This window comes from Capsicum annuum, chromosome 9 (genome assembly GCF_002878395.1).
Source record: "Capsicum annuum cultivar UCD-10X-F1 chromosome 9, UCD10Xv1.1, whole genome shotgun sequence".
Classification (NCBI taxonomy): domain Eukaryota; kingdom Viridiplantae; phylum Streptophyta; class Magnoliopsida; order Solanales; family Solanaceae; genus Capsicum; species Capsicum annuum.
Window position 1 is genome coordinate 210554820 of NC_061119.1, and position 12794 is coordinate 210567613.

Sequence of the window (12794 nt, forward strand, 5' to 3'; positions counted from 1 at the left end):
GATTTTGAAGACTATCGTGTTGGAGTTGGATCATAGTCGGGATTGTGGTATTCTTCGAGGCTCCGAAACGGCTCTTATTTCTCTTCTTAAGTCAATCAAAATATTTTGAGGTCCAATTCTACTCTTCTTTTTTCATTTCGTTGTTTACTATATTTGGTGTGTTGGATTGAATATCATGTGTTGGTTTAATTTCTGTTGATAATGAATGCGTGTTTATTTTGATTCGTGGTTGGTCCCTTGATTATGGTTTGTATGGTGAAATGGTATCTCGTTTGAGAAATAAAATTTGTTGTTTGGGGTGGAATTGAAATTCATAAAGTGAATTTGTATTAATTTTGAATCTTTTATTATATTGAATTTGTTGGAATTGTGATAAATCGAATCTAGTAGGCAAATGCTAAGTTGGGTAGACAAATTTTAGGAATGATGTTTTGTTTAATGTGTGAATGTGCGTGTGAATATTTCTTTCTACTTTATCGCACAAGATTCAAGTGTATTCATTTGGCCGGGAAATGCCTCGAGGTTTCATGTACTGACTCATTAGGGAATAGCCCGACGTATTATGTCTTCGAAGAAGGTTCGTGATCAACGCCCGAGACATTAGGTAAACCACGGGAGCATAGTTTGGGATTAGTGTAGGTTAGATAGGATTTATTTTCGCATTTTTATTTATTTTGGACTGTATAATTGGACTGAACACTATATTTTGGATTTATTTTGTTTCGTGTGTTTGGATGCTTGTTTATGTGTTTTATATGGTTTATACGTTCTTAGTGCCAAAATTAGATGATATGCTTCATCAAGCGACCACGGTCAAACCATGAGATCGAGGGGTGCCTAACACCTTCCCCACGGCCAACAACATTCCTTAGTCGGAATCTCTGTTCGCGGATCAGTTTTAAAGAGTCAAATCTGTTTTGAAAAAGGATATCCAAGGGTGACTTGGCACACCCAATTTATGCCAAGTGGCAACTCTAAGTTTTGAATATAAAAAGTCCTTTTCGAAACAAATCTTCATTTTGTCATTTCAATAATAAAAACCTTTTCGAACCTTAAAATTTAATATTTTTAGAGTTAAAAAGGGGTGTGACAGATATCTCGACCTAAGGTCAATCTTAGAAAACCACCGGGCACCCTGAAGTTGATCGAATAGATCATCGATTCTAGGAATGTGATACTTGTTTTGATGGTAACCTTGTTTAGTTGTCTATAATTTATACACATTCTAACAATGCCATCTTCTTGCGCACGGAAAGGACTAAAGCACCCCACGGAGATACTCTGGGTCTGATGAAACCTTTATCTAAGAGATCCTTAATCTGCTCCTTTAACTCTTTAAGTTCAACCGGAGCCATATGATAAAGAGGGATGGAGATAGGTTAAGTATCAGGAAGAAGAAGATCAATACCGAACTCTATTTCTTTATCTGGAGGTACCCCTGGTAAATCTTTGGGGAAGACCTCTGAAAACTCATTTACTACCCAAACTGATTGAACTGTCGGGACTTCAAACTTAATATTTTTGAATCAAACTAAATGATAGATACACCCATTTAATATTAACTTTCTAGCCTTAAAATAAGAGATGAAACGACCTTTGGGAGACAAAGAGCTACCCTTCCACTCAAAAACCGTCTTATCAGGCAACTAAAACTTCACCACATAGGTATGACAATCTATTAATGCATAGCATGAATGGAGCCAATCCATACCCAAAATGACATCAAAGTCTACCATCTCTAACTCTATTTGTTCTGTTAGTATGATCTTGTAGAAGATGATAATAGGACACTCCCTAAAGATCCGCTTAGCAACAATTGACTCGCCCACTGGGGTAGAAACTAAGAAGGTCTTAGGGAGGCTTTCAGGACCTAACTCAAAGTTTACAGCAACTAATGGAGTAACATAAGAGAGATTTGATATCGGGTATAACAACTCATAAACATCAAGGTGAAAGGCACAAAGCATAATAGTGACAACATCTGGTGAACTCTCCTTCTCCTGGCGGTATAGTAAAGCATAGAATCAATTTTGGCACTGACTACCACCAATACTAGATGATGCCCCTTGTGGAGGAACTGGGCGGCCTGGCTGAGTTACTGGATTAATAGCCTGAGCATGAGGATAAATATCTTTACTCCCCTAATTAGCATATGGACATTCCTTGATTTTGTGGCCTAATATGCCACAACCATAAAAACCTCCTTTTCCTATCAAACACTCACCGGGATGGGTCCGCCACACTTTATAGTTGTCGGTAACTAGGCCTCCCAACTACACAATTATGAGACCTAGAATTTGAAGTCCTTCCCCATTTTTCCTGCCTTGTCCTGAGTTTAGGGGCACCGACTGAAGATGGCGCAGGCACTGATGAATGACTATGAAACTACGAACGACTTCTCCTTCCGGAACTTGGCTGACTATACTCAAAATATCCAGTCCTAGCTCTCTTGTTTCTCTTATACCTTTCCTTCAACTTTTTTGTCTCAATCTGTTGAGCATGAGTCATCAATCGACCAATATCCATATCCCCAATCAATATGTCAGTCCTATACTCCTTGACCACCAAGTCATTCACCCCAGTAATAAACTTACTCATATGGGCTCTAGAATCAGATAACAAATCTAGGCATATTTAGACAATTGAGTGAACTTAAGGCAGTACTCATTCACTATCATAGAGCCCTGCCTAAAGTTTATGAACTCCTCCACTTTAGCCTTTCTCATCTCATAAGGAAAGAACCTGTCCAGAAAAGCACTCTGAAATAACTACCAAATCATAGGAGCTGCATTTCATCCCTACCATCCGTCCATATAGTAACCCAATCATAAGAAATATCCGTCAGCCTATAGGATTCCAAATCTACACTCTCATCTTCAGTAACATGCATAATCTGAGTAATCCTTCTTACCTCACCAATAAAGATTTGAGGATCCTTATACGCTTTTGATTTACGGAACTCAGGTGGATTCATCCACGTAAAGTCCCGAATCCAGGCTGCAGCTAGGTTACCATTTTTCTGAAGTAGGATTACTGCATGTTGGTTTCCTTAAACATTGGCATTCACAGCTTGGGCTAACTCTTAAAAGACAACCCAAATATATTGTCATTTAGAGAGTCTGCGTGCAGGGGTAGCTGATCACCTATTCTGCGTGCATCAGCTCAGCAATGAGGAATATTCTATCACTTAAAATCATGAGTTAAGGTAGATAGAGACAAGTGTAAGCACGATAGATCATGTAAGAATGATGATTCCTAACTCATTCCGTAGCCTCTCGCTCATAAATGTGGTGCGCTTCACATTTATGTTCAAGAATCTACGTAATATGGCTTGTCTGGCCTCCCAAGACCCATTAAACCTTAGTCTTTGATACCAAGTTTGTAGTGCCCCAAAAGTACCCCCTGGATGCCAGAGCTGCTTAAGACTACGAATAGCCCAAAGCTAACCCATGATATCTATTATGCTTAAAATTTACATGAAAAATGAACTAATATAAATAGAAATTAAAGGTAAACCATTCCATATATTAACGTAAATCTTTAACTTTAAAAATCTTAAACAAAATCTTTGAGCTTAAAACATCATAGTCTGACAAGCCTCTACTAATGACTAGAGAGCCACTGTGAAAGACCTTAGCTGACTCAAACATAAGACGAAATCAAATAACTAAAGTAATTTCATCAATGAACACGAATCTGATAAACTGGGTCCCCAGACTATGAGGACTCACCAAAAGTCAAGATATAGGTGATGATGCCCATAGTCAATCGTTCTACTGTAAACGAGCACCAGAACCTACATTATAAGATAATGTAGCACATAGACATATATGTGGGTCATTACCTCTAGAATGTAATGAGTATGTGGGGGTGAATGCATAAGTAAAACAAGAACTGAATATAAACACTTTCAAATAATGCATGATAAGTGTAAATGACTCACCTCGGACTTGAGTAAAATTAAAAGACTGCAAAATCATAAAACATGCATAATGAAGCTTATGAATAATCTTAGTGAGATATAACACTTATTTTCTAAAATCTTTACTTTATTCTTTCTTATGGGAGATTCTTCTAACCGACATAAACCATGTGAGCTACCATGGAGTCCAATGACTTACCCACGTTGGGGAGAGCTGTTCTACCCTTGCCATTAGAATAGAACCTTAACTTAAGTGATCAATATACTTCATTCATATTGGAAAAAAGCTTAACCTATGGTGGCTCGTAGTTACTAGGATTTTAGGATACGCTTATTCACATTTCCTTCTTGGTGCTAAATACTACTCCCAGAATACATATATGCTTATACTTGAGAAATCTACCTTAAAATAGCATAAGGGTTTATAGAATAAAAACCACTTATGCTTCTCTTTACTTTAAATCATAATCGAGATGAATACTTGTGGATTTCATGTCTTATCTTTGGATCAAATGATCAAGCTTTCTTGAATCATGCTATCTTGTATAAGGATGGAGTTTTAAAAGTTCAGACTTTCTTATAAACTTATGCTTGTACTTAGGACTTGGAATTCATGTTTTACTTTATAGAAATTCATAACAAAATATTATTCTCAATATTCACCGTGAACTTATTCAACAATGTCCCGGCTAAGATAATCAAAATTCAAATCACAATATAAGCTTTACAAGTCAAAACATGATTATATGTAAACCTTGATACACTTAAAGCTTTCTATCACATGGTAATGTCATACTTCAACAATATGATTATTTAGGTATGAATCCTAATTCAAAACAAGTAAATTCACTCTTAAAATCATGTTTTTGGAGCACAAAGATTAAAGAATAACCTTGTTCATAAACTCCACACACCTGGAATTTCTCAACTGGTGAAAAAGACTTCAATTTTGAGACTTTAGAGATGGCTTGGTGAGAAAATCCTAATCTTGTTGTTCTTGAGGATGAAAGGAGAAAAGTGTTGTTAATCGATTGAAACTTATTTTTAGGTTATAAGTTGTCGGTTAGGAGTTATAGAGGGAAAAAGACTGAAAGAACCCTTAACTAAACTTTACAAAAATTGATCACCAATCGTGATGAGTCAACCATACGACTCGTATGGTAAAGATATGAGTTAGCCTCCTGACTCATAAGCATGACAGGATCAAAGATGGTATACACTGGTCAATGTACGAGTCTAACCTATGACTAGTAACCCCTCAATACTACTTGTAGACCCCACTCATAACTTGGATAGAAACTTAGAGAACTTAGGTTGTTGCCCTTACGATCAATTTCATACGACTCGTACCATGTCTTGAAGACTTCTAGGATCAACTCATATCTATAATAGACTTAAACTATTCCACACTACCATAGGTATGATTCCAATATATGACTCGTATGTTGTTTATACGACTTATGGAGATAAGTCGTACGTTGTAAAATAGCTTTCGGACACGGGGTATTACAATTGTTCTAGCCATATATTCCAAAGTCCTATTTTTCCTTTCTATTACTCTATTTTGCTGAAGTGTTCTAGGAGCATGGAAATTCTAATCTATACCATTTTCAGAATAAAATTTTAAAACTTTGAATTTTCAAATTTTGTGCCATGGTCAGATCTAATGGAAATTAGGGAAGTGCCTAGTTTGTTTTCTGTTTTCTTAATGAATACAAAAAAGATATCAAAAGCATCTTCTTTGGAAGCTAAGAACAATGTCTAGGTAAACCTGAAATAGTCATTAACAATAATAAAAACATACCTTTTACCACCTCTACTTTGAAATCTCATTAGTCCACACAAATCAATAAGGATCAAGTCAAGGCTCTTGGTAGTGCTGACATGATTCTTGGGTTTGAATGGAGATCTAACATAATTCCCCCTTACACAAGTGCTACATACTTTATCTTACTTGAACTTAGTTTTGGGTAAGTGCATTACCATTTCCTTAGAATTAATTTTGTTTAATTGTTTCAAACTTTCATGTCCAAGTCTCTTATGCCAAAGAAGGGGATCATTTTCAATAGCACTTAAGTAAGTCGGTCTTGTTCCAGGAATGCTCATAATATCAAATTTATACACATTCTCGTGTCATTTTGCAGTAAGCACAATCTTCTTAGTATCTATCCTTTTGACTTTACAACCTACAGAAGTAAAAATTACCTTGTACTTTTATAACATAATTATGATATGCTGAGCAGGTTGTGCTTCAATCCTTCTACAAGGTAGACATATTCCAGTGCTCTTGATTCAGATGTGTAAATCGTTCCAATGCAACAATGCCCTTTGTACCATCACAAAATGATACTCACCCTCTATTTATTTTAGAAAGTGAAATAAATTTTTTCTTGTCCCCAGTCATGTGTCTTGAACAAGCACTATCTGAGTATTAGTGCTTCTTGATTTCTTTCACTCTTACCTGTAAACAAAATTAGGGGGTTAGATTTAGGAATCCAGACAAGCTTGGGTCCTTTCTTATGAGAAAAAGGGTGAATAAGATTTCTTTCAGCCCATCGAGACGACAAGTTGTATGACTTGTTCCTCTAACCAGTTTTATTTTTCTTCACATTAGTCTGTGCTATCATCGAGTAGGATTTCTTTTCTAGGTTTATGCTTCTATACCTGCTTCTTGCAACAACTAGACATTCTATTAAAATGTCCTAGATTTCTACATATAAAGCACAAAGTAAAACCTCAATCTAGCCTTTTCATTGTGGGTTTTTTCACTCAATTTATGGACAATTCCTGAGGATTTTGTCCATCTATTTGCTCTTTCATGGTCAAGTTTTAGTTTGGAAACCTCTTGACGTCAGATATCAGCTTTTTCATTTTCACCATACTATCCATTTTTTACCTTTGTCAATTCAGACTCAATGCTTTCTTGTTCTTCACTTTTGACCTTCTTTCCTTTTTTAGAGAGAGTCAATTTTAAGACTTTAGAATTTAGTGTAAGGCTGGAAGAATCAAATTTACTTATCTATTTCTTTAGAGTGCTATTTTCCTTTTCAACAGTGTTCTTGCAGGCCTCAAGATCAATATAATCAAACATCAGGCTTGCAAGGTTGCTGAATATTTCATCCCAATCTGAAGTTAATTCTTGGAAATTATCAATTAAAGGACTCAGTAAGGATACAAGCTTTCCTTTTTAGAATAAGTGTAATTTCTCTTTGAGTTCAAAAATACTTACCTCAAAGTTATTTCATCAATCTCATTATCTGATTCATCTGAGTCTGATCCCCAAGTGGCCACCATAGCGTATTATTTCTTTTTCTTCGTCTTTGCCTTCTTTTTTTACTCTTTCTCTTCTCTTTCCTTTCTCCATTCAATTTCCCAAAGAGGACAATCTCTGATTTGATGACCAATCTTTCCACATTTGTAATAAACAATAGGATTGTCAGTGGAATACTTCTTTCTACCTATTCTTTTCTTTTTTTGAAGAATTTGATGAAGTGTTTTGAAATAAAAGAAATTTGTTCCTCACTCAGTTCAACCTCCTCATCACTGTTATTTGCCTTTAGGGTAAGGTTTTTTCAGCAATTACTTCCTTTTTCTTGACTTCATCTAATTGCATTTCATAAGTTTTCAAATTAATAGCAAGCTCATCCAGGGATATCTTGGTAAGATCCTTTGCCTCTCTAATTGTTATGACCTTACTTGGGAAGAACTCTTAAAACCTTCTCCACCTATTCCTTAGTAGAGATGTCTTTTCCTAAGGATGTCAGATCATTTTTCAGGGTTGTCAATCAAGTCATCATTTCATGCAAAGATTTATTTTCTCCCATCTTGAAAGCCTCATATTCAATGAAAAGATAGGCAATCTTGAACTTTCTTACTTGAGTTGTACCTTCATGTTCATTTACCAAGTCATCCAATATCTCTTTGGCAGTATTGTAGGTGGATACCCTGTTGTATTTAGAAGGACCTAGTCTACACACTAGAATATTCTTGTTCTTTGTATTTTTCTTTAATGCAGTGAGATCCTTAGCAGTAAACTCACTGCTAACTTTCTTGACAAGTTCTCCATCAATATTCTTTATGGGATTGTGGGTCCATCAGTGATTCGATCCCATAACTCATAATCTTCTCCATGAAAGAACATTTCCTTTCTTAATTTCCACCAAATAAAGTGAGTACCATCAAAGAATGGGGTTTTAGTGGTTGATTGTCCTTCACTGTGGCCAGTAGGTGGTACAAAATTCATCATGATGATCTTATCTTAGGTTCTAGCCTTATTTAAGATAACCTCTCTCTGATATCACTTGCCAAAGTATGAGGCCTACTGATTTACTTAAACTAGCCAAATAGTTGCCTATCAGTGAAACAGGTTATCTAACGTGTTTCCACAATGCTAAAACAGTAAGTAAATGAGACAATAATTTTTTTTGTGGAAAACACCATGATCTGTTCCTCTATAGGATTTCACCCCAACTTCACTAATACACTTTGAGCCTCAACAACAGCAAATTACAAGGCTTTTGTATTTTAGGAATTATAAACTCTAATTCCTACTTCTACAAATTACACAAACCTCCCAAGGTATGTGTTCCCAAGTTTTGAGTTTCCCAACTTGAAAACAATAATCCTAACTCAGTTTATACTTTACTGAGACTAGAATTACATAAACAATACAACTCAAAAACCAACCTAATTAATAGAATCTAAGACACCTTATCCTTTAAGTAATAGGAATAGGTTCAATTACTAGTTTCTTCAAGCTTTGGAACTACCAAGTCAATTTGTCAATTGTCTCTGTCTTTGTAAGTGTGTGAGTGACTATTTGAGACAGTCCCTCTATTTAAAAACAGATCTCTAAAGAGTCCTTCAACAGATAAGTCTTTTATCTTGAGGAGAACTCTCAACTCTTCAGAATTTGTTGTCTAGTGAAAGTCCTTGCTCAAGTTAATCTCCTTGTCTAAGTAGAACTCCTTCAAATCACCTTCTCTAGCTTCAAGTGTTGTAATTCCACTCAAATTCTTCTTTATCCCACGTGATCAACACTTGAGTTTATCATCTACAACAGTTTGTCCATTTCTAAATCTAAGTGTTTATGTCTTCATATATCAGTAGAATTGTATCACCTTAACTCTGTATATTAGTGGACCACTTCAACTAACATGTTTCAGCTATCAAGTCAATCACCAAAACTTCATACATTCCAACAAATTTCCCCTCTTTGGTGATGACAAACCTCTGTCATTGGGTAACTTCTGACTTTTCTTGTAGGCACTAAGTCAAGAACTCTTTAGTAAGAAATAGGTTAGTTATGAGTTATAAATGTTGCACACTTCAAATCTTCCCCTTTTTGGCATCATCGAAAAAATAACATAATTAAATCATAAAGTGCAATGCTAAACAAATCATGGCCATTGGTGCTATCACCCAAACAATCAGAATAAGGGCAAAGTACTGAAGTAATGCAGTAATCAAGACAGTAAATGATTAAACATAGGCAAACAAGGTTCCATTGATATAGAAGAATATGATTTACAAGCAAGCATCATAAAGTAGCGTAAGAAACCATCTAGGTACTACGCAAAATAAGATGAAAAGGGACAGAATCCCAAGGATCTAAGAGGGTAGGACTGAATAGGTTGATGGAACAGGTTAAATCAGCTGGTTAACTTATGAATGGCCTCAGCACTTTCAGCCCTTTCATTAATGTTATTTTTTGAATCAAACATGAAATTTATTTATTTATTATAATAGTAATACAGGTAACTAAACCACCCTTAATTAACTTATCCAAATAAAACAATCTTGAGAAATGTGATTCTTCTTTTTCTTGTTCCGCCTCTTTCTTTTGAAGTTCTCAGTCTATATAATAGGATCAACTAGTATCATAGAAATTACACCCTTCAAGTTATTTTTGGAAAAAGTATAAGCATCTTCATCTTTATACAGGAACTCTACTACTCTTGTTAAATTAATTATAGTCATGAGCAAACCCCTTGGTGTAACGCCAGTGAATTTGAGGTATTCTTCATTCAAAACCTTCCAATAATTCTCTATCATATCCCTTATTTTCATGTGTGCTTCTTCTTTTGTAACGTTGTATTCATTCATATAACATTCGATAGCAGAAGGTGCATCTCCTCTTTTTGTTCATCCTGCATACTCAAATATGAATAAACAAACAAAATAAAAGACAAAAATAAAAGTATGAAACTTATTATAACAGGTTAATATACTAATTATATCAGTGTAAATGATTGATTCAATAAATATATACTCCCCCCACCCTCCCTTGGTTCTATTTTAGTTGTCATATTTTATTTTTCAAGAGTTAGTTTGACTAATTTTCAAAATTAAATTATATAAGATTAATTTAATATTTTAAATTAAAATTTAGATATTCAAAAACTATATGAAAAGTACTGTAAGTTGCATTTTTTTATTTTTTCAATATGATTACAGAATACGTCTTAAAATGATGGTCAAAGTTTATATTATTTAACTCTAAAAAATGAAACTATGACAACTAAAAAATAACGGAGACAAGAGTACATATATACACATTGCATACCTCATGTGATAAAAGATCATTGGTTAATCTTCCAATCATACAAGATGCAACAAGTATTGGAGGTTCAGTTGCTATCCAATCAAATGCATCTTTTGTTTCTTGCTTTCCCATGCCTAACCAAGAAATAGTTGCTAGCAATAAGTAACCACTTGATGCAATTCCATTCTTGATATACTGCTCCATTGTTGGTACTTTCTTCTCATGATACCATTTTGCCTCTTTAAAGTAAGCCCTTACCACCTTTTTGATCTAAAAAAAAATTCAATAAATAATTATATTAGTGAAACATGCTATAGTAAATTTGTTTAATAGGCTTACACTGTTCTTAGTTGGGGCCAAAATATATCAAATCTTCATAGAATTTGAGTCATAATTATCATTGTTATTGTTAATCAATTTAAGTAATTGTTTGCTACTTTATTTACAAGTACCTCTATTATGGAATAGTTGACTAGAAATGACTTGTTTTCATTTGCCAACTCTTTCTCAATTTCATTGTAAACATCTAGAAGACCGCACTAAATAGTTTTCATAAATAATGGTAGCTCTTCTGAAGAATCAACACTCCACCTACATATGTCATAAACATCAAATTCATTCAAATTATTATACTGGATAAAAGAACAATGATAAAACATAGTAGTCTATCAATAGATGTATAGTTACAAAAAGAATGCTACCTTTCAATTGCCTCTGTGAGAAGAGTAAGTTCATCCAGTGTCCCAAAGATATCATATGTGTCATCAATAATAGAAAGGAAGTACGAAATTCTTGTAAAAATTTTCCTCGCAACGCTATACTAAGGCTCAAAATAGACGCCTAAACTCCAGAAATAAAGCTCAACCAATCTATCTCTTACATAAGGTAATGCGTTCACCATTTCCAATTCTTTCGACCACCTACAACAAATTGTGTGTTTCTTTAGTAAGCTAGCTTGAATGGACTATTTGGTTTAATTTGATATAATAAAAAAAGAATACTTAAATTTGAAGTTGAAACATAATATAAATTTGGGAGAAAATGTTTTGTTTGATCAAAATAAATTTTACTTGAAAAAAGTTAAAGATCAACTGCAACTTTCTAAAAATTATTATTTTACTTTAAAGACTCCTCAAGTAGTTTTTTTCTAACATTTTGCCTTGTGATAGGTGAATGATAGCGGATTACCTTTTGATATCACATAGCTCCTTTTTATGTAACTTTTGCAAGATGCTGAAGTCCAATTTGGCAAAGTTTTGTAACACTTGATTGCATGATTCATGATTTTCTTGATAAAATGATATGTATTTTCTTGTTTCTACCCTTACCATACCATCTTTAATTGGAAACTTCAGTGCGTTACTGACTTGTTGTGCAAGCTGGGAATTGTTCAATTTAGGTAAAAATAGTTTCAATTGAGTGGTGGTGAAATTTAATGCTTCATCCAAAATTTCTTCACCATGTACTCTGTATTGTACTGCCTCATATAAACTCAACATTCCATGCAAGTCATTAACCAATTCTTTCTTGAAATTTCCTTGGTCGTCAGTGAACTTCCTAAAAGCATCTGCTTCATAAGAGTGCAAGGAACAAAAGCTTTGCATCAGTGATTGGGTAGGTCAAAGTGCGTTCAATTAAGAAATGAGTGAATCATTAACGATTTGGGATATATCATATTTTCATCCCTTAATTTGAAGTATACTTACCACATGAGATATAATATCCTTGTTGCCTAAGTAATCGAAAGCATAGAGCAATAGCATGAAGGTCACTGCCATCAACTTCACTAATCCATTCTTCATAATGAGTGTACATTTAACTCAATGATTCCTCAATCTCACGTTCAAACTGATAAGCTACACCAAGACGTTGACTTGTGTTGATAAGATCAAGCTTTTGCAAAGATTTAGAAGGAGCCATCACTAGCATCTTTCTCACTTCTTCTTTTAGGTCTTCATGCTGCTTCTCTTCTTCCTTATTAGCTACCTATTTGGGAATATATATGTTACTCAAATGGATTAATTCATATATATATATATATATATATATATATATATATATATATATTGATGATATAAAAAATATTTATTTATTTACCGAAAGATCAGCATATGCAAGAAATGGTATCCCCAAACAATAGGATGATGATTGCCAGAGCGACGTGCAATTTTAATCCCATCAGCCACTACAGTTTGTGTGCACAACTCCGTTTTTCAGCTTGAAGGAGTTACAAAAACTGTTTGGCAAAGGAAATGAGTTAGAGTCAGCCAGTGGTGTAGCTATACAGATCGAAGAATGGTCAATTTGAACATCGTTTATTAGAAAATT

General features: G+C 34.4%; 1 pseudogene; it reads right to left on the reverse strand.

Moving 5' to 3' along the window:
• Positions 1 to 9583: 9583 nt before the first annotated feature.
• LOC107847183 lies at positions 9584 to 12395 on the reverse strand (annotated as a pseudogene).
• Positions 12396 to 12794: the final 399 nt, after the last annotated feature.